At 41.8% G+C, this 23436-nt stretch overlaps 1 long non-coding RNA gene across 2 annotated transcripts; it reads right to left on the bottom strand.

Moving 5' to 3' along the window:
• Positions 1-687: 687 nt before the first annotated feature.
• LOC122231784 lies at positions 688-23238 on the bottom strand. Of its 2 annotated transcripts, XR_006209022.1 has the most exons (4): positions 21187-23238; positions 4501-4944; positions 3752-3829; positions 688-2133 (listed from the first exon to the last, which is right to left on the bottom strand). It is a non-coding gene; the product is annotated as an uncharacterized LOC122231784 (long non-coding RNA). The 2 variants fall into 2 exon arrangements; XR_006209021.1 differs by lacking the exon at positions 688-2133 and having other exon boundaries at positions 3170-3829.
• Between the last annotated feature and the right edge of the window lie 198 nt (positions 23239-23436).

Here is a 23436-nt window from a genome sequence, read left to right as displayed (position 1 = left end):
TTATCTTGGTGCACACACAAGACAGAACAGAAAGAAAGTAAAGAAAAAAGTATCAGAGAACAGTAGGGCCCCCCAGAATATCTGGTTCCTCTACTGGCCTCAACTGAAAGTGAACAACAATTCAGTATTGCAAATGTGCACACACTTGGCCAGAGTCCAGGAAGAGACGGCACCGAGGGCTGATGGCTTCTACTCCACTCGAAGTGCTCCAATCTGACTGCTTGGTTTTTAAACAACAAAAGAGTAATAATTATTATAGTTAAAAATAAGAATTCAAATGTATTCTTATATACCAGAATTTCATTCTGTTGTAGTGTCCTGGTTTGGGCCGAGTACCGATCTTAACACTAGCAAAAGTATCTATTTGTAAGCTCTCTTTCTCTGATGACACTTTAAATATTGATGTCTCTGTGAGAAATACAGAGAGGATGAGACACGTTAAATAATACTGCAATCATCAAAAAATAGACTGTGGAACAAAACAAACTACCTCAACAAATAAATGTAAAACCTTTAAAAAAAAAAAAAAAAAAGGATGAACCCACAGGTGGAGACCTAATGGTTATATTAACTAATTGCAATATATACACCTTAGTAGGAACATGACTCAAATAAACAAATAATATAACAAATAAATATATGTATAGGTATGTACATTTATGGAGAAATTTTATTACTGACCAGATATTGGATTCTATCAAAAAAAAATACTGTTAACTTTTCAGATACCTATTGAAATGCTTAATAATAAAATGGTACAATATTGAGGATTTCTTTCAAAACAATGTAGGCAAGGGGCCGTGAGTTGAGGGTATAGAGGAAATAAGACTGGCTGGGAGTGATAGGGTCACCAGCTTCCCAGATGACCCCAATGACCTCCACCTCTTAGTATTCATGCTCTTGTGTGATCTTCTCCCACAGTGAACAGAGTTGACCTGTGTAGCCACAAGACACTGTGGAAGTGAAGGCGTCTGACTGCCAAGGATAGGTCACATACATCTTCTGCCTTGCTGTCTCTAAAGGTGACTCACTTTGGGAGAAGCCAGCAGGCACACCATAAAGACCCTTGAATAAGACGTCCTGCCAATGGCTGGCACTAACTTGCCAAGCATGTGAGTGAATCACCTTGGAAGCCGATCTTCAAGCCCCAGTCAAGCCTCCTGATGACCACAGTTCCAGATCCACACAGCTAAGGCGTTCCTGGATGTATGACCCACCAAAATGGTATGCAATAATAAATATTTACTGTGTTCAGTTGCTAAGTTTTGGGGTGATTTGTTCTATGCAATAGAAAGCTAATGAACATGAAATCGCTGAAGCATGATGATGGTTGTGCAGAGTTCATGACACCATTCTCTCAGTTTTATATGTTTGAAATTTCATGATCAAAATATTTGAAGGCCAACAGTAAATAGATAGATAGATAGATAGATAGATAGATAGATAGATGCTTCATCGAAGTCCATTATCTATCCTGTTCTCTACACTCTACCTCTATGCTTAAATGAATCATTTCATACCTTCATAAGTTTATCGTCTCCCAAATGTCTAAATCCCAGACCTTCACTAAGTCAGATCCATACCCCTAACACCAAACATCCTGCTCCTCTTCTGGTTCCATCATGGAATGTTACCATCATCTGACCAGTCACCCAAGGCAGGAATCAGGAGTCATGCTGGACCGCTCTCACCCACGAAGCCAACCACTTTCCAGCACGTTTTTTCTTCTAAATAGCCATTTACTCCCTCTCCTCCTGCTTCTCGATCCTCACTTCTATGGCCCCAGCTGAAACTTTCATTTACTTACACCAACCTCTTATGTCACTAAGATTATGATTAGGGTAGCTGAGCTATGCTGATAGATTCATATACACAAGGGCTCACATTAAGAAATATTTATTTCTGGCTCACATATGGTCCAGGGTATGTTTCCAGACAGTAGGGAGGCCCGTGCTGATGGCAGCTCCAGCATCTTCCTGACTTGGTTTCCAAGGTCTCAACCCAGTCGGCCAGGAAGAGGAAAAGCATAAGGCCCAGCACAGGGTAGGCCCCAAAGGCCCCATCTCACCAAAATGAAGCACGATTCACTTCTGCACACATTGCTTAGATTGGAATAAGGACACGCAGCCACACCTAATGGCAAGAGAGACAGAGATGTGGTCTAGTTGCGTCTGGAGGCAGAAGCAGCACGTTTTGGAAAACAGCTGGTTCCCTGTGAAATATCTCTTATGTATTCATCCTTCACTCTGCCACCAGAGTGGTCCAACATGGAACTCAGATGATATTTGTTGAGTGAGCAAGAGAGTGGTATCTAAAAAGGATCTCCTCAAAATTTACCAAGGTCTCCCCATCAATTTTAGGGTAAACATTGTCACTGCTCTACCTCTCGTTTCCTTCTTGGCGTCACTTCGCATCATTCTGTCCTTCTCACACTTATGTTCAACAAGATGGGACCATGTTCTCTCATAGGTCATGTCTCTGCACACTTTATCTTCTCACTCTTCCACCTACAGAACTGCCACGCACCCTTCAAGAGTCAGGTCAAGAGCCGCTTCCCCTTGGAAGCCCTCATGAATACCCCATCTCCACTTGCACCCAGGCAGAGTTGGAAGCTGGCTCCCCCTTTAGCTCCTTAGCAGCTGGCACTGACCTCTTCCATGACTATCATTTTGTCTTGCTATTCTGTGCTGGCATACATGTCTCTCCCACAGGAAATGAGGCAGCTAATGGGGAGAGCGGTGGGTGTGTCCTATCTACTCTCTTCCTATCAGTAATGACACATCAACCAGATAGACAGCTTTAGCTTTCTCCATTTCAAACTCTACTAGCAGCCAAAAATAAAACTACATGGAAAATATCAGAGAGGTCAATAAAAAGCTCCCTCCTCCTGTTGGGTAAATGGCACCATGGCCATCCAATGGGGATTTCTGCATCTCCCCTCATGATGTACATTAAAATCGCCAAATCCTAGGGGCGCCTGGCTGTGCTCAGTCAGTTAAGCACCGTCTGACTTGGGCTTGAGCCATGATGTCACAGTTCGTGAGTTCAAGCCACAGTTCGGGTCTGTGCTGACAGCTCAGAGCCTGGATGGAGCCTGCTTTGGATCCTGTGTCTCCCTCTCTCTCTGCCCCTCCCCTGCTCTCTCTCTCTCTCTCTCTCTCTCTCTCTCTCTCTCTCTCTCTCAAAAATAAACATTAAAAAAATCTCCAAATCCTATCCATTCAACGTTCTTGATGTCACTAGCTTTCCCTCCTCACTGCATGCTCCTCCCTGGGGAGTCCTGCCCTTCTCCCCACTCTCTCCTTCTAATTGACCTCCCTGTCTTCAGTCTCCCCATTACACCACATTTTCACGCTGGTGCAGACCTCCGAGGGAACTTTCAATGACACTGTCCCCATCCTAGCGTCCTAGCCAAGGCCAGCTCCTCGTCCTAAGTGCTAGGAGGTCCCCAACTCTTTCCAGCTTCATCCCCTGCACACCTGCCATCCACTGACGCTCTATCCCCAAAGAGCTGTTTGTGATTCCTCAACTCCAACATAAGCTTTGAGCCCTCCAAGTCTCTTCCCCTCTCTTTCAAAGCACCCTTCCTCCCCTACCCCCACCCTGCCTTTTCCTACCATAGAACTATTCATTATGAAGCAGCTCAAATAATAGCTTCTTCTGAAGGCATCTCAGCGCACAGAGGACCGTGCAACCTGCTCTCATAGGACTTAGCACAGACAGACTACATCACAGTACAGTCCTGGCTTACCCATCTCTCTCCTAGTGCTGTACTCTGTATTACAAGGAACTTCTTCCTCCCTTTCCTCCAGTTCTGGATGGGTTTGGCCTGTGAAGACACCAGTGAAAGATTAGAAAGCTAGAAACCCAAAGGAGTCAGGATATCTCTCCCCTCCTCTCAGCTTTCTGTGATGCTCCTGGACACCCCACAACAACCCCCCCAACCACCAACTCCCCCCGGCCCTCTGCAGCCCTGGGGCCGAAGCAGTTGCCTGCTCTTACGATAACCCCTGGGTGGCCTTACCACCGACTTTGGCATCTCGGTTTCCCCCTCATCAGGTAACCAATTCCCTGTAGTAAATGCCCTCCGGTTTAAAATGTAGAGTGATTCTGTTTGGCTAAGGGGATCCTGTCTCAGATACACCATCTCTAAATCAAGATCATCAAAGACAGGAGGCATGGAGGCAACCAGTGCTTAATAAATTTTCATTTAAAGAATGAGTGGAGCCCTATTAAGCTCTATCTCAAGTTAGGCAACATAGGGAAAAAGGAGGAAGCATATCTCTGGAGATGTGAGTGGCTCCCACGGGTAGGTGATCACATGAAACATTTCAATCAGGCCGAGAAAGAAGTGTTTTCTGTAGGGGCCTCTACAGAAACAGGCAGAAAATTCTCCCAAACTGACCCTGACCCCTGGCCTTCTTCGCTAAGATCAACCAGTATTCCATTAAAAAGTTTCAGCCACAAAACGGGGCATTCTTTCCTTGTGATTCACATTACCCAGAAGCCTCTGGTTTCCCGGAATTTGTGTTAAGTAGTAGCTTTCAAAGATGATAATATTTGCCAACAATCCCTGGGGCACCACTTTACGTTTTCCTAAAACAAAAAGGGGATTATTTTGTCCGTATGTCTCATTTCCACAGGCTTTTGCATATGGTAGCTCTTCCCCCTCTGGCATTAAATAGCAATTTCTCCCATTAAATTACGAGAACGATGCTTCGCCTTTTAAACATCAGTTGTCAATTAAGGTTGACAAACAAGCTTCCTGACCTTCTCGTGAACATCTTACCCAGCATGTGGTTACTAATTTCTCACTCCTTTTGTGAAACACTGGTCACAGACAAGCAGGCAGAAATAAATAGGGAGCGTTTTCACCAGCTTCCTAACATCACTGTCTCAGTTCTCTGCGCCTGCATGGTCATCCAAACAATGATCTTTGAAGATCTGTAGGAAAAAAAATGATTAGATCATTGCGGATCTAATCAAATCCAACAACGCTCTGTTGACAACTTGTTATTTTTCTCCTCCTGCCTTTCTCCATCCTTCTTCATAACGCAGGGGGTGTTTAATCACTCCCCCTCCTGCCCGTGGATTAGTACGTCCAGACTCTGGCTTTCCGGTAAGGTCCAGTTCGAACACCAACATCTGCTCCCTGAGACGCCCAGCATGCTGTCCTCAGGGGAACTCCACCTCCACTATCTTAGGCTGCATTCGTGGACATGACGTTCGTGAGCTTCATGAGGGCAGACACGAGGTCTCTATGCCCCTGTGGCTCTTATGTAGTCAGTGCTCCACACATAGATACCGAATTAATTCAAGATCCACACCCCTTTCTGTATATATGTTTATCCATATGTGTTCACATACTTCCTTTTTTTTATATTTTAATGTTTATTTTATTTATTTATTTATTTTTGAGAGAGAGAGAGAGACAGAGAGAGACTGAGAGACAGAGTGCGAGCAGGGTGGGGGCAGAGAGAGAGAATGGAAGCAGGCTCCAGGCTCTGAACTGCCAGTACAGAGCCCAACTCGGGGCTCACACTTGTGAGCTGTGAGATCATGACCTGAGCCGAAGTCGGCCGCTTAACCAACCGAGCCACCCAGGCACCCCTCACAAACTTTCTTTGGATAATTCAATATAGCAATCATCCAAAGCAAGCATCGTTATCCCCATTTTATAGAGGTGCAAACTGAGGGTCAGAGACAGTTCAGTAATCAGGTTACAGGCTGGTTGAGTTGCAGACCTTGCACTGAAATTCAAATGTGCCTGATTACCCAGGGCTCTTTTTACTACAGCACAGTGTCTCTTATGACTTCAAGCGGCTTGGAGTTTTCTCCACTTTCCAAAATCAACAGCACAGCACTATAATCCTTCTAGGGTTAGCATTAATTTTAATATCCATATTCCTTTGGGATTGTTTCTCTTTCTCCTCTTTACCTCGTGGTATGTGATGCTTGGGAAAGCCTTCTGCCTGTGAAGACAGCCTGTGATCTAGTTTTGTCCTCCCTTGGTTTCCTTTTCCATAGAGAACGTATTCTTGGACTTCTCTCAATTCTTATGGTTTAATAAAGCTTTCCCCAAACACACTGAAGGTTTTGTTGTCTGTATGCATGTCTCGTCCTTCCTACTGGTCACCCCTCCCTTATGATGGGCTGTGTCTTTACTAATAACATTTCACTTGAGTGTGAATTGACCGGCTTCCCCTTCACTTTTTCAATTATACAAGCAATACAAGTCCATTGTAGAAATGACAGAAAATTCATATAAATGAAAGGAAAATAGTAATAATTAGAAATCCCACCACTACGGGTGCCTGGGTGGCTCAGTCGGTTGAGCATCGGACTTCGGCTCAGGTCATGATCTCACAGTTCGTGGGTTCGAGCCCCGTGTCGGGTTCTGTGCTGTCAGCTCAGAGCCTGGAGCCTGCTTCAGATTCTGTGTCTCCCTCTCTCTCTCTGCCCCTCCCCTGCTCACACTCTGTCTCTCTCTCAAAAACAAATAAACATTAAAAAAACAAACAAACAAAAGAAATCCCACCACTCAGAGAAAACACTCTTACTACTCCAGTCTCCATCTTGCATTATTTTTACCCACATAAATACATTTGTGGGGTACCTGGCGGCTCAGTCCATATACTCTTGATTTCAGCTCAGGTCATTATCTCATGGTTTGTGGGATCGAGCCCCATGTAGAGCTCTGTGCTGTCAGCACACAGCCTGCTTGGGAATCTCTCTCTCTCTCTGCCCCTCCCCCACTCACATTCTCTCTCAAAATAAGGAAATAAATTTAAAAATAAATATATTTGTATATATCTATACATATTTTTAAGATAAAATTATATTATGTGCATAAGTTATTTTTAATTTAAAACTTGTTATTTAGTGTTCCATGGACATTAAAAAGAAGAACAAAATGTTTTATGTATTTAAAGAAATCTTATTGATTTATATTAAATTTATCTATAATCATAGATATAATCATAGATCTCTTTGGTCAGGTAAAAATTCAAAGGAATGACGCTAGTGTTTCCTTCCTCTGTTGTTTTGATTCTTTTCTTCACACATTATAAATAGATTTCGTATTATGTATTTTGTTGTTCAGTACACATTTTATTACAGTAATTTTATTGAAGTTTGTATAGGTCAACAATAAAACTGCAACCCTCCGTCTTAGTTGTTGATTTTTATTAAGAACATAAAAATTTTTTTATGTTACAATTGGCTATGTGGATTGAGTACCTACTGTGTACAAGACACAGAGGACACAGAAAGTCACCAACATACGTCCAGGTTGCTAGTCTTGCCGTTAATTCGTGCGCGGGCGTATTTGGATCCATTGGCTCCATTTCCTCTCTCCCTCTCAGGACTGTCCGCCATCTGTCCACACCGCACTCTTTCTTGTCTATCTATCACATGTCCGGTGTGCTCCTTCCAGTTCCCTTTCCCGCTGTGTTCTCAGAGCATCCTTTACCTGCCTTTCACTGAACTGACTTTATTCTTGGCAGCGTTGACTCTGTTCCTCATGGCTTCCGATGCCGTCGGAATTTCTGTCCTGGTCTTACTGTCCCCCTGCATTTGAGTCTACGTTTCCCTTTCGTCCTCATCTTGCTGTCTCTCTGTAACATCTTTCTTCTCTTCTTCAGAAACTTCACAATTTCTTTAAGGGCCCCGAGAGAGAGCAAATGCTCCCTAAAATGTCATCGTCTTTCCTGAAATACACTCATCCTCTGTATCTGAATCGATGGCAATCCTCTGTTTGCAGCAGAATGTTTTGATAGGTCCTGTTTTTGTTTTGTTTTATTGCTGCTTGCTTATTTTTAAAATCATTCCTTTAATTGAAAAATATATTGAGGATCTCCACAGGGCAGGCACCGGAAGGATAATGTTGAAAGGGAAAAAAAAAAAAATCCTAGAACTAGCTTCTAGTCTCATTCTCTGGTGTGAAAGACAGACTTTAAGCAAGTAAGAAAACAAATATGAATTAGGGCCAGGTATTAAAGAAAAAGAAGGGAGTCCTATGAGAGACCATACCCGGGGAAACTGCCTTAGATTGGGTGACCCTCTAAACCTCTTGGGAAGTGATATTTGAGATGAGATTTCATGGATGAAAATGAGCAATCCATATGAAGAGAGAGTGTAGGCGTGAACCAGGTAAAAAGAACAGCACATGCAAATGCCCTGAGGCCAGAAACCCTCTTGCTTTTCTCTGCCCTGATCACTCTGCAGGAGTTGCAGTGAAAGAGGCAGGCAAAACCAGGCCACACCCAGGCTGGTACAAGCTTGGGTGTTCTTGGAGATGCTACGAGAATTCACTAGGATCTCCAAGGAAAGGAGTGCATGATCTGACTGACACTTTAAATCCGTTGTGGCTGCTGCTGGGAAGCATGGGGTGGAAAGCCAAGTAGTCGAAGCAGAAGTCTGTTAGGCTGCAAAGTCAGTGATCCAAATAAAAAATTATAGTTTAGAGTATGGCAAAAGGATTCAAGATATATTTTGGAATTGGAATTTTGGATTAAGTGAACTGGGGTTAAATGGGGGTGCAGAGAGGTTTGTTAAACAAAAGGAAGAGGGGTGCCAGGGTGGTTCACTCGGTTGAGCGTCCAACTCTTGATTTTGGCTCAGGTCATGATCCCAGGGTCATGGGATTAAGCCTCAAGTTGGGCTATGCACTAAGCATGGAGCCTCCTTAAGATTCTCTGTCTCTCTCTGTCTCTCTCTCTCCCCCTCCCCCTCCGCCCCTCTCCCCCACTCACACACATGCTTTCTCTCTAAAATAAAAACAAACAAACAAGAGGAAGAAATTGCCAGGCTTTAGGCTCAAGCAACCGGGTGGATGGCACCACTGTAATTGAGATGTGAAAGTCCTGCAGAAAAACAGCTTTAGTGCTGAGAATCAGGAGTTCAGTTTGAGACATGGTAAGTTTGTGATGCATTTGAAAAATAGACAAGATCAGGTCTTTACAGGGAAATCTTGGATGAAATTAAAAGTTGGGGAGTCCTCAGGACACAGAAGGTATTTAACATCACATGGATGGATTAGAGAATCGTGGGTAGAGGGGCGCCTGGGTGGCTCAGTCTGCTGAGCGTCCGACTTCAGCTCAGGTCACGATCTCGCGGTCCGTGAGTTCGGGCCCCGCATCGGGCTCTGGGCTGATGGCTCAGAGCCTGGAGCCTGCTTCCGATTCTGTGCCTCCCTCTCTCTCTGCCCCTCCCCCGTTCATGCTCTGTCTCTCTCTGTCCCAAAAATAAATAAACGTTAAAAAAAAAAAAAAAAAAAAAAGAGAATCGTGGGTAGAGAGATAGAGAGAGATGAGTAGGTAGCCACACACCACAGCCTGAGGGACTCCCAAATTCAGACGTGTCGTAGGACAGAAAGAGGGAAGAGAAAAACCCACACACTAGAGTCACAGGAGCAAGGAAAGAAGGTGTTTGAAGAAGACAGAGTGGTTGACCTCTGTGTAAAATGGCAACGTAAAGATCCTTCTGCACACCTTTCCTCTTAGAAATCTGCACTGAACAAGAAAAATGAGAACAGAAACACAGATTCACAGATTCCAACCATAATGAATCCTGGAAATGTCTGTAGACCACAAAAATATGAAGAACAGAAAAGATAGGGCGGGACGGTTAGCACCTGTCAGAGCAGTGAAATGTGACACTTCAGTGTGTGCCACGAGAGGCACTGACGAGAACAAGGTCAAACCCCGAAAAGACGCCAGAAGCAGAGGCGTCTGGTGTTGTGCAGGCGCACGGGGAGCTTTGGGATTTGGGATGTCTTGCTTGTCCATATGGATGGACACCTGATATGCGGAAAGACATGTCCACTAGAGGACAACCCATGAAGATCAATGGAATGTCTCGGGGAAAATCAGTAAAATGGATAGGTTACAGGTGAATTTGACTCTGTGGAACATTATATTGAAAGGAAGGAGAAATATTAGCAAAAGTACAAGGTACAAGGAAATGGGCAAGTGAAATAAATCGGGCAATTACTAACTACATGAAAAACAAAAGTCGTGTAAGAAGCAATCAGTATGCTGCTTGGCAAAGCAGAGGGCAGTGTTTATTTAGTCCAGTGATATTAATACTTCATAATGATTTAACTAAAACCTGTGGTATAACCAGGAGGACTGGAAAAGCATCAGAATTGGTGTTTGGAGGACGTGTGTGCTAAACAGCATCTACCAAAATAGGAGGTCAATATAAGCTCTAAAATGAAAAAATAAAGAGATTGTGTACTGACATACTTACAAACATGGAGGTAAATACCAGATCCAATATTTACCCCCAAATAATGTACATGTGGAAATGTACATGGACAAATGTACATGGACAAATCCAATGGAAATGTACATGGAAATGTACATGGACAAATCCAATATTTGCCCCCAAATAATGTACATGGACTCTCCTTGAGTCTCCTCACTGTTCCTGGGTGCCCTTTAAACCTCCCCTTAAACATCAGCTGGAGGGCTGATGATATATGTTCTCATAACCATTCCAAAAGAAGTCTATAGAAGGCCAGAAAGAACTGAGGCCAAAGTCTGCCCCGGGTCACACTGGGGTGGGGTCATTTGTCTTTGTTGGTTGACTTCCATATTTCATTCCCTGTCATAGGAAGGCCATTTTCCACGTGTTTACTGTTTGGCTTGGTAGCTACTCTTGGTACATCCACTCATTTGGAACAGTGTCCCATCCTCTTGACGAGAAAGTAGGCATTCATGGCACTCCTGCTTGGGAAAGTCCTTATCTGTCTCTATGTGAAACCCGACGTCACTGAGACAATGGATCAGAGAAAATCCCCAACCTGCTTTTCATTGCTGTAAGCCGTGTGTCATATTCTTAATTTAGCCTTGTGTCCCACCCTACGTCAGCCTCGATCAGTGACTTAAGGGGATGCTGATAGAACCTGAAGAATTTCCTTCCTCTTCTGTGACTTCCATCTGGTCCCACTGCACTGGACTTAACAGACATACCTTGAATTTCATGCAGTGTGGTTGGCATCATTCCCTGGTTTCCACACAAATTAGCCTGGGGCATTTTGTTTTTGTTCCTTTAATGTCTTTTGGTCATTTCCAATTCTGAGAAAAGCTTCAGAAACCTACACATAAACTACCATCTTTGCCAAAAGTCTGTGGCAACAGGCACAGCTTCCTGATTCTCCGAAATGCGCTTCATTCATATCTGAAGATTCTTGTAAAATGTGTTAAAAATAGACCTTTTCGAATTCACAACCTAAAAAGGACTTATGTTTTAATGTGTACGAGACCACACCACCTCATCCTGTACCGATTCAATTACACATTGTTAGCAAGGATGTTTAAAATTCTAATGCAGGGGCGCCTGGGTGGCTCAGTCGGTTAAGCGTCCGACTTCGGCTCAGGTCACGATCTCGCGGTCCGTGAGTTCGAGCCCCGCGTCGGGCTCTGGACTGATGGCTCAGAGCCTGGAGCCTGCTTCCGATTCTGTGTCTCCCTCTCTCTCTGCCCCTCCCCTGTTCATGCTCTGTCTCTCTCTGTCTCAAAAATAAACGTTAAAAAAAAATTTAAAAAATGAAATAAAATTCTAATGCAAATGAAAAGTGGTGTATTATTCAACAGCAAAAAGGAGTGAAGTATAACATGGATGAAACTGGAAAACAGTACGCTACGTGAAAGAAGCCAGACACAAAAGACCACGTATTGTATGAGTTCATTTCTATAAAATGTCCACTGCACATATCTATAGAGTCAGCAGGTGTGTTAGGGGAAACGGGGTGACTCCTAATGGATACAGGTAATGGAAATGCTTTGGAATTAGGAAGTGGTGATGTTCGCACAACTTTAATAAATACATTAAAAACCACTTAAAGTGCATATTTTGAAAGTGTGTGGGGCACCTGGGTGCCTCAGTCGGTTAAGCGACTGCATCTTGATTTCGGCTCAGGTCATGGTCTCACAGTCATGAGTTCGAGCCCCACATCAGGCTCTGCACTGGGCTTGGAGCCTGTTTGGGATTCTGTCTCTCTTTCTTCTGCTCCTCCTCACTTGCACACGTGTGCGCGCTCTCTCAAAAAGAAAAAAAAAAGTGAATAAATAAATAAATAAAAATTAAAAATTGAAAAAATAAAAACAAAAAGAAAGGGTAAATTTTATGGTATGTGAATTACATCCCAATAATTAAAAAAAAAATTCTCATGCGATCTCAGTGGGGCTTGAAACTTTCTGAAGAATTTCAAGCCATGGCACGCACAATTGAATACAAAAAAGAATGCATAGAACTACGGACAAAGTGCCATGCCCTAAAGCTTACCTAATCTAGGGTTTTATGTACCAATAATGGAATCAAAAATATTATTAAATGGTACCCCCCAAAATTCTGAAATGGGTACCGTGTGCTACTATTTGTATAGAAAAGGGGAAAAGTGGGTACATAAACCTTTTATATATGGATAAAATATCTTTAGGCAATACACAAGAATTGGTAACAGTGTTACCTCCAAGGAAAACTGGCTAAGGAGCGAGTAACAAGGTGGCGAGATTTTTCACCATACCTTTATGCTGTATATACCATATACACTATGTGCTTTTCACCTCTGATTTTCAGCCATGTGAACGGAATAACCACTCAAAATAAATCAAAATTAAATTATTTTTGCCTGCTTACAGTTTAGGTCATATTTCCAGATTCAATTGCCACTGTAAGTGTGGATTTCTCTATTTCTCCTTTCAATGCCACTGGCTTTTGTTTCATATATTTGAAGCTCTGTTATTACATTTATACACATTTAAAGCAATTATGGCTTCTTGGTGCATTGGCCTCTCTTACATTAAGAAATGCTCCTCTTTCCCTCTTTATCCTTCATAATAGTCCTTGTGTTTAAGTTTACATTGTGTTGTTTGCTTTGTATTTAAAAATCAGTTATCGAATTTGACAATCGTATACTCTTTTACATTATTTAACACATGATAACAGTTATAGAAACTATTTTAAAATTATTTTCTTTCTCCCATTTTTTAATGTTTATTTATTTATTTTGAGAGAGAGAGAGAGAGAGAGAAAGAGAGGGAGACAGAGCATGAGCGAGGGAGAGGCAAAGACAGAGAGGCATAAGAGAATCCCAAGCAGGCTCTATGCTGTCAGTGCAGAGCCCGACTCAGGCTCAAACCCACGAACCGTGAGATCATGACCTGTGCCAAAATCAAGAGTTGGATTTCTTAACCAACCAAGCCACCCAGGCACCCCTTAGGATTATTTTCTATTAACTTTATTAACTATTATTGCTGGGCCTGGTTCTCTTGGTTGATTTTTTTTTAATAGCCTTAAAAAATCTTTTTTTTCAATTTTATTTTTCTGAGAGAGACAGACAGACAGAGCATGAGTGGGAGAGGGGCAGAGAGAGAGACAGAACCCAAAGCAGGCTATAGGCTCTGAGCTGTCAACACAGAGCCCTTGCAGAGCTCGAGCCACGGACCGTGACATCATAACCTGAGCCGAAGTCAGACGCTTAACCTACTGAGCCACCCAGGTGCCCCATAGTCTTTTTTTTTTTTTTTTAAGTAGTTCTAGGTTCACAGCAAAATTTAATGGAATGTGCTCCTACACCCCCTGCCTCAACAAATGCATAGTCTCCTCCACTCCTCCTAGGCCAGGGTGGAAATTTTGTTACACCCAATGAACCTACACTGATATGTCATTGTCATCCAAAGTCCACAGTTTAGAGATCACTCAGTGTGTTCACATTCTATGGGTTTTGACAAATGTGTAATGACATACAACTGTCATTATAGCATCATACAAAATAGTTTCACTGCCCTAAAATTTTCTTTGCTTCACCCATCCATTCCTCCTTCGCCCTTAACTCCTGGCAACCACTGATCCTGTAACTGCCTCCATATTGTTGCCTTTTCCAGAATGTCATATAATTGGAATATATAGCCTTTTCAGATTGGCTTCTTTCACTTAGTAATATATGTTTAAGGTTCTTCCAGGTCTTTTCAGGGTTGTATATTTCATTTCTTTTTAGCATTGAATAATATTCTATCGTCTGATGGACCACAGTTTCTTTACCCATTCACCTACTGAAGGACATCTTGGTTGCCTCCAAGTTTGGGCAATTATAAATAAAACTGCTATACACATTTGCGTGCAGGTTTCTGTGCGGATATAAGTTGTCAACTCCTTTGGGTAAATCCCAAGGAGCCCGATCGCTAGATCATACGGTAAGACTATATTTAGCTTTGTAAAACACCACCCAACTGTCTTCCAAAGTGGCAGGACCATTTTGCATTCCCACCAGCAGTGCATGAGAGCTCCCACTGGTCTCCATCCTCACCAGCATTTCGTGCTCTCAGTGTTTTGGATTTTCCCCTCTGTAATAAGCATGTGGGGTATCTCACTGTGGTTTTAATTTGCAGTTCCTTGAAGACACAGAATGTGGAACAGCTTGTCCCCTGCCATCTGAGTATCTTGTTTGGTGAGGTGCCTATTTGGATCTCTTGCCACTTGTTTATTTATTTTTCTTCTTGTTCTCTAATTTTTTGTATGTTTCTGTATATTTTGAATAATAGTTCTTGATCCAATGTGACTTTTGCAAATATTTTCTCTCAGTGTGTGGCTCGATTTCCCATTCTGTTGACAGTGGTTTTCGCAGAGCAGAGGCTTTAGTTTGAATGACGTCCAGCTTATCAAACGTTTTTTTTTTCGTGGATTGCGCTTTTGGTGTTGTATCTAAAAAGTTATCACCGCACCCAAGATCATCTAGATTTCTTCTTTTGTTATTGTCCAGGAGTTTTACACTTTTACATTTTACATGTAGGTCTCTGAACTACTTTTAGTTAATTTTTGTGATGGGTGTGAGGTATGTATTTAGATTCAGTTTTTGCACGTGGATGTCCAGTGTTTCAGCACCAGTTGTTGGAAAGACTATCTTGTGGTGCCTGGGTGGCTCACTCGGTTAAGCGTCCAACTCTTGGTTTTGGCTTAGGTCATGATCTCACGGTTCTTGAGTTTGAGCCCCACGTCAGACTCTGTGCTGACAGTGTGGAGACTGCTTGGGATTCTGTCTCTCTCTCTTTCTCTCTTTCTCTGCCCCTCCCCTGTTTGCTGTCTCTCTCTCTCTCAAATAAATAAAAATAAACCTAGAAAAAAAAAAGGATTTTTTCCATCATATTGCCTTTCTATCCTTGTCAAAGATCTGTTGATTATATTCACAGGGGTCTATATCTGGGTTCTCTAATCCTGTTTTACTGATATATTTGTTTATTCTTCTGCCAAGAGTAGAAGTTTTCATTGCTGTCTTCATTGCTGCAAATTTAAGTGGGATAGTGTCAGTCCTCTGATTTTGTTCTTTTCCTTCAATTTTGTGTTGGTTATTCTGGGTGTTTTTCTTCTCCACATATATTTTAGAATCATTTTGTCCACATCCACAAATTGAGATATTGATTAGGATTGCATTGACTAGGTAGAGATGTTAACAATATTGAGTCTCCTTATCTTTAAAAATGGAAAATTTCCCCAATAATGTAGTTCTTCTTTGATTTCCTTAGTCAAGTTTATAATGTTCCTTATACTGATCTTGTTACTATGTTTTTAAGATTTATATGTAAGTATTTCACTTTGGGGGTGAGTGTTGTTAATGTAAATTGTATTGTGTATTTACTTCAATTCCACTGGCTCATTGCTGGCATACAGGAAAGCGATTGGCTTTTTATATTAAACTTGTATCCTGCAAACTTGCTATAATCAGGTATTAGTTCCAGGAGGTTTTTGTTGATTCTTTTGGATTTTCTACATAGACAATCACGTCATCTGCAAACAAAGACAGTTCTATTTCTTCCTTCCCAAACTCTATACCATTTGTTATTTGTTTGTTTGTTTGTTTGTTTTTACCTTATTGCATTAGCTAGGACTTCCAGTATGATGTTGAAAACAAGGAGTGAGAGGGCTCATTCTTACCTTATCCCTGATCTTAGCAGGAAAGCTCCTAGTTTCTCACCAGTAGGGATGATGTCAGCTTTGGGTTTTTGTAGATGTTCTTTATCAAGTTGAAAATGTTCCCCTCTACTCCTAGTTTGCTGAGGCTTTTTATCATGAGTGGGTTATTGGTTGATTTTTCTCCTGGTTCTGGGTCATATCTCCCTGAGTTTTGTACACTGAATGTAATCAGACACCTGGACGTATACAGCAGAAGGGCTACTTGGCAAATAGCCAGTTGTCTAGTGTGACTGGAAAGTAGGATGTGGGATGATGAAAATGGAAAGATAAGAGCAGCCAGACCATGGACGTTTTTGTAGGCTATGCTAAGGATTGAAGAGTTTATCTGGAAGAAATACCCAAGCTTGTTTGTGTGCTAATGGGAACAATCCATCAAGTAAAGTGGAAAAATTGCTGAACAAAGAGATGAGATGATTGAAAAAAAAAGTTTGTGACCACTAGAAGAGATAGCATTTGGGCCAATATGAAGAACTTGGTCTTTGAAATGAACTAAGTTTTCCCTTTCGTTGTAACCAAGAAAAGAATCCGAGAGCATGGGTACTGATTCTAGGAGGTTATTCGATTCTGTGGTAGGAATATGAGCACTAGCATGAAATTACTTAAATGCCGTCCATAAAATAGAAGTTTAGGTCATCAATCAAGGTTATGGAGGTCTGAAGAGTGAGAAGATATGAAGTAGTCACCTTGGAGAATGAGAAAGTAAATTTGCCAGGAAAAAATAGGACTGCCGACTGGTGGGAATGTTTCAGTGGTGGCAGTCAATGCAGAGTGAAACCAGAAAGCGCAGTTGTGTTCTACCCTTTGATGTTCAGCTGCCGACACATAGACAGATAGATTGGAACTTGCCAGGCAAATGACTGAGAAAGAAAGTGTCAAAGAAATCAAGAATGTGCTACAAAAGAATGATTGTAATGAAGAACCATGAAATGGGTATGAATATATGTAAGGATATAAGGGGAGAAATTAATAATAAAAAAAAGTGGTAGGGTGAATAGTGGTGGTACAAGACAAAGTGAGTGCAAATATCGGAGTCATACAGGGTAGGTAGGAGGCTCAAAACCAGAGATTCGGGTGACTGACAATTAGAAATAACATGATGATAATGGGAGCTGCTGGTTGAGGCAGAGGGGAGAAAACAACGGATAGAAGTGATTGGGTCTGGGAACTGTTGCATAGAAAACCTACCAGAAATCATGGCAGGATTAAGGGATGGGGGGAAACAGTAAGCCAGATACTGTAGTCCTCGGGGAAGAAGAGTAGATGACCAGGAAATTGCACCATGAAGGGGTTCGGATTGGAAAATCTAACGGTATAAACTTCAGAGGAGATGGACACATGTGTGTGTGTTGTGTGTGTGTGCGCATGCGTGCACACGTTCTTGTTTTTTGGTTTTCCGGACAAGAGAGGTAACAATGAGGAGCAAGATCCATCCCTATCCCATCATCCCACCCCTACAAAATCTTACAAAAGGAAAGGAAAGGTAAAATCAGCTTCCACCTTACATACACACACAATAGAATATTACTCAGCAATGGAAAAGAATGAAATCTTGCCGTTTGCAACAACGTGGATGGAACTAGAGTGTATTATACTAAGTGAAATAAGTCAGAGAAAGACAAATATCATATGATTTCACTCATATGTGGGATTTAAGAAACAAAACAGATGAGGGGCGCCTGAGCGGCTCAGTCGGATAGGCATCCGACTCTTGATTTCAGCTCAGGTCATGATCTTGCACTTTGTGGGTTTGAGCCCCGTGTCAGGCTTCTCTGCTCCAAGCGGGGGAGCCTCTTGAGATTCTCTCTCTCGGCCCCTCCCCCCATCTCAAGATAAATAAACATTAAAAAAAGAAATGCAACAGATGAACATAGGGGAAGGGAAGGAATAAACAAGATAAAAACAGAGAGGGAGGCAAACCATAAGAGACTCTTAAATACAGAGAACAAACGGAAGGTTGCTGGAGGGGAGGTGGGGGGGGGATGGGCTAAATGGGTGATGGTCATTGAGGACGGCACTTGTTGGGATGAGCACTGGGTGTTGTATGTAAATGATGAATCACTGGGTTCTACTCCCGAAACCAATACTACACTGTATGTTAACTAACTTAAATTTAAAGAAGTGAGGTTTTTTTTTTAATAAAAAAAAATCACCTCCCATTAGAGAAGACTACAGGGGAAGCTGTGCCTTTGGGGTACAGCCAGCTATAAGCTGTGGAGTACTAATACCAGTGAATATCATGAAATAGAAGAAATCACCAAGGAAGGCTGTTGGTATAGAAGAAAGGAAGAGGGAGAGGTTTTGAATCGTGGAGAACAGTGACATCAAAATCTTACCCCTAAGTTTTAAATATTATGTATGAAAATAACACGTGCATAATTTTAAATCTCAAACAATACTCAAAAGTTTATAATAAAAAAACCAGATTCCTACCTTTGCCCCTCTCCATGACTACAGTCTCCAGAGACAATGTCTCAATTGGACCCTCACCTTTTCTTGTTAATCTGTCTCTACATATTGAACTCCACATCATAGTTCTACCTCTTTATTCATCAATATCAGGTGTTAGGTGTTAGCTGGTGACTTCCTAATGATGGCGGAGAAAGACTTAGCTCTCGCACAACACACCTCTCTACCCCACCACACCACCCAACCAACATCTCAGCGATTTTTGGTGAAATCATTAATCGGTGTTTACACTTTAATAATGTATAGTAATGCTTCTGAGGAAACTGATAGTCATTTGTAAGCATAGATCCTATCTTATTCAACATTTCATTTTTCCTGGAGTTGATAACGACCCCATGTTTTCATTTGCTTGACACTCTAACGTGCCTCTGACACTCTGACATATTTTTCTCACAAAATTCTCCAGCATCTCTGTCACCTACCTACTGGTAACTTTTTGCATGCACTCACACACACTGGTTCCATTTTTTCCCTCCTGGAGACCTGAGTCCTCCCGGAGGACTCCACATTTCTGGTTCAATCTGGACTGGTTTTTCTCTAGGCCTGCTATGTAGCTTTTATTTTTAGGACTTCCCTTTGCTGCCCTCCCTCCCCTTTCCCAGATCCTGTGTCTTCCTGTTTCTCGGTTTACTTCTGCATTTTCATAGAACATATTCTCCCATACCTTGCCAGGAAAGTTGCATAGGAGATAAAGATTCTGAATCCCTAAATATCTGAAAATGTGTATATTCCACTACTATACTTGATTGATCACTTGATGAGGTCTAAAATATTTCTAAATAGACATATTATTCTACATGTGATTCTTGAATGCATTTGTAACTAAATTAATATGGTAAATGTTATAAATAGGAAAATGAGTGAATGAGATGTGAGGAAGTTGAGACAAGGGTAAATTTTTTTTTTAACTTGATTTTAAAAAGACAGAGGAGAGGGGGATGGACAAAAAGGATGAAGGGAAGTGGGAGATACAGGCTTTCAGTTATGGAATGAATAAGTCATGAGAATAAAAGGCACAGCACAGGGACTCTAGCTAATGGTACTGTAATAGCGTTGTGTGGTGACAGATGGTAACCACACTTGTGGTGAACATAGTGTGATGTATAGAGATATCGAATCACCAGGTGCCTGGGTGACCCCATTGGTTAAGCCTCAGACTCTTGATTTTGGCTCAGGTCATGATCTCATGGTTTGTGGGATCGAGCCCCGCCTCAGGGATGCCTGCTTGGGATTCTCTCCCTCTCTCTCTGCTCCTCCCCTGCTCACGTGCTCCCCCCCTCTCTCTTTCTGTCTCTCAAAATAAATAAACAAACAAATAAATAAATAAAACAAGCTTTTTCAAAAAGAGATGTCAAATCACTATGTTATACACCTAAAGCTAGTGTAACATTGTGTATCAACTATACTTCAATAAAAAATTAAAAATTGATAAAAAAAAAAAAATAGAGGAGAGTGATACCTAAACAGAATGCAAGGTAGGGAAGGTTTTTTTCTTCCTTTGCAAAAAAAAAAAAAAAAAAAGGATTTAAGAATATTTAAAAGAATATTTAATAAACTCTTTAAGAAATGACCAAAGGAGATTGAAATGTCAAAAATAAGATGAAAAAGAGGTAATTCAATAAAAAATGGTCTAGGTCCTGGGGAAGAGAGGACTAAGAACACGGTAGAGAAGTCTGCCTTCAACAAGAGGAAGAGTATTTTTCATTTTGCATCTCAGGGAGGCAGATTGAAGGAGGGAGAGGGCTGGGTGATGATAGAAGGACAGAAGTTGGGAGCCTTTGGTTCTCCAGTAAAAGATCAGGCCAAGGTAGGTCTGAGGGAGAGAAGGGGGGACGGTGGGAGGGAGAGAAGGGGGGAAGGTGGGAGGGACAGAATGGGCAGATGGAGAAGGTTTGGGGAAGGGGAGAGAGCTGGGTGGAGGGGAGGGAAGGAGGATGTGATTGCAGGCAGTCCTGGGTTACAAAAACAATCGCTACTCATCACCCAGGCCTCGGCTGCAGAATCCTAAGGGTCAGATGGCAGGTACATGAGATCAACACTTGACAGGCAGGGGCGGGTCTGCATGGGAGGTGCAGGACTGGAGAGAGAGCGCCTCTGCTCTCTTTGCACCTAAGGGGTCCGCTTCCCCACAAGTGGACCTCCCACCAGGAGATGGGGAGATGGGGTGGTTAAGGGCCTCCCGGCAGGTCTGCTTCAGTGACGAGCCCTGTGGAGCCGTTTCAGAATCATGCTGCACAGGTGGTTAGGGGACACAAGGAAGTGAGAACACGCTTACCAACTTGACAGGCAAGGTGTTTTACAAAGGGTTTGTCGTCGTGTGTAGTTTTCTCTCGCAAGCCGTGACTCACACAAGAGCACTGCAGAGTAAGTTTCGTAGCTCGCCGCGTGTCCAGGGAAATCTAGTGCATGCTCTGAAAAGTTGCACCTGCGGACCCTGCATTTTACAGACCAAGACCTTGGGGGCACCGAATGGATAGGTAAGGAAGGCCACAGAGCTAGAAAATGGTGGCAGTGAGCTGCTGCAAAGCCTGAGTCTTAAACCATCATCCATTTTACCTGAAATACCCACACACATTTTGTACGCTCTCATTCACTCAATTAGTACACACTGAACATTCTCTGCTTGAATCCGGGAACGGAGGAAAGTCCCCCGTGTCCTATGTCAGGCATTCCTTTGGGCCGTTTCCCTCACCTACCACCACTGACAAATCCTGGGAGCAGAGCTGAAAGAACCTTAGCACTCACCCAAGTGCAGATGGAGAACCCAGTATAGCCCAGCTGCATAGCACACGCAGTCTTCTGTGAGGCTGTCTTCTCAAAACTGTGACTCGGGTTCTGCTTGCAAACCTCAAAAAGTAAAATTAAAAGTAAATTTGTGTTCTTCTTCAAGTTACTGTTCTTTTGTTGGAAACTCTGTTAGCTAGAACAGCACTGTCTAAAAGAAATATAAGGTGAGCCATCTAATGTAATTTTAAGCTCTCTAGTAGCCACGTATTTTTTAAAAATACCGATGAAATTAATTTAATAATACTTTAACATAGCCCAATGCATCCAAAACTTATCTTTTGCAACATGAAATTAATATGAAAATTACTGATGGGATATTTTACATTCTATTTTTCATATGAAGTCTTCAAAATCTGGTGTGTAACTTACACTGAGAGCAAATCGCGATTTAGACTAGTCCTAGTTTGAGTGCTCAATAGCCATATGAGGCTAGTGGCTTCAGTAATGGACCTCATGGAGATAGGAGGTTATCCACCGTGAGGCAAACTGGCATCTCCCAAATCCCATTTGTCAACTCTGGTTATGCTCCATGGCATAGGAGAGCACAACTCCATCCCTTTCAGAGGCCTTAACTTCTTTAATATGACAGATATCAAGCGTAGGTCTAGAATCGAAGTCACTTGCCCAAGGGCAGCCACTGAGTTGGTGGAAAACCAGGATGAACACATTTTCAAGTGTCCCGACTCCTGATGCTATGATCTTCCCATAATGCCATGCTACTTCCTCATATGTGCCCCTCAGAGCTGCCATTTTCCCAACACCACATTTTGCATATGGTAGGTATTCTATAAATTTTCTTTTATGAGAAATTATATTATGTATAATTTCTTTATGTTTGATTTTCTGATCAAAAGCAACATGTGCCATTTTGTACAAGCAGTACCCACACAAATTACTCTTCAACTGTCTTTATGTAGTTATTCAAATAGCTCAGTGTATATACCATGTGACACATTGTGTCACATGATCAGAAAGAAAAAACGATATTTGAGATGACTTCCTAGCCTTCACCACATCTGGCAATCACAGAATTATTTTGTAATGTTAAGCTACCTGCTACGGAAGATCCCGTAGTCTTTTTCTGGGAATCAGAGTTACCCAGAATACATCCCTCTGGAGAGGCAAGGCAGTCTTTTCTCATTCTTACATGTCTGAACTCTCTCCCATTCCCCCACTGCTAGTGATTCTGAGACCTCGTCTTCAAGTTCCTTCAGCACCCTGAAAATTAATTTGTTTGGACCTTTAGACAAATGTTTTCTAACTTGCTTCTCCCCAATCTAAGCTCTTACGCCAGTGACCCTCAAAGTGTGGCCTATGGCCCCAGTGGGATACTGAGACCCTTTTGGAAAAAACAATTAACAGTATGTATTTTCGGTGATAAAATTCAAGCTTTCAAGTAAAAATAAATATTTTAAATAACTTGTTTCTGCTACTATGAACTTGATAGCTTCCCAGTATTTAAAGACTTTTCTGCTGAGCTCAAGATGATATTAGCATATGTGCTTTTCCCTTTTTTACATTTACAATGAAATGTGTCCACATTTGGAAGATCTATACAAATCAGTGAGCCAGTATGTTCCAAATAATCCATGCATGATGTTACAAAATTATACATGGGTAAAAGACCATTCAAAGAACAAGATAAAAGCAACAGGTTTGAATTAAACAGAGCACAAAAAGTTCGATGAGGTTTCCCAATCCCACACTGCAACAACCTTTTTAAAAATTACAACTTGAGTTTGATGATACCAGGTAAGAATACCTACAACTATCTGAAAAGGCCCTTAAAATACTTCTCCCTTTCTAACTACATATCTGTGTACAGAAGCTCTATTTTCTTTATATACTACAACCAAAACAACATATCACAACTGATTAAATGCAGAAGCATATGTGAAAATCCAGCTGTTTTCTATTAAGTCAAGTATTAATAGATACTTGGGGAAGAAATGTATTTTCTTTTTAAAGAAGTCATCCTCATCACCAAAGTTTTGTTTTGGAAAGCATAATTATCTTCATTAAAAAATGTTATTTATGTTAATACGTACTGAGTTTATTGTTATTTTTAATTAATAAATATTTCTCAGGTAATAATGTCACGGATTTAATTTCGAATAGAGTAAAATATCAGTAAGTATAAATAACCCACATGAACAAAAGCTCTTTGAGGTCCTCAAGAAATTTCAGGAGTTTAAAAGAATCCTGAGA

The sequence above is a fragment of the Panthera tigris genome, chromosome D2, assembly GCF_018350195.1.
Source record: "Panthera tigris isolate Pti1 chromosome D2, P.tigris_Pti1_mat1.1, whole genome shotgun sequence".
NCBI lineage: Eukaryota > Metazoa > Chordata > Mammalia > Carnivora > Felidae > Panthera > Panthera tigris.
Note: the sequence above shows the minus strand (reverse complement) of the source record. Positions and strands in the feature narration are given on the sequence as shown.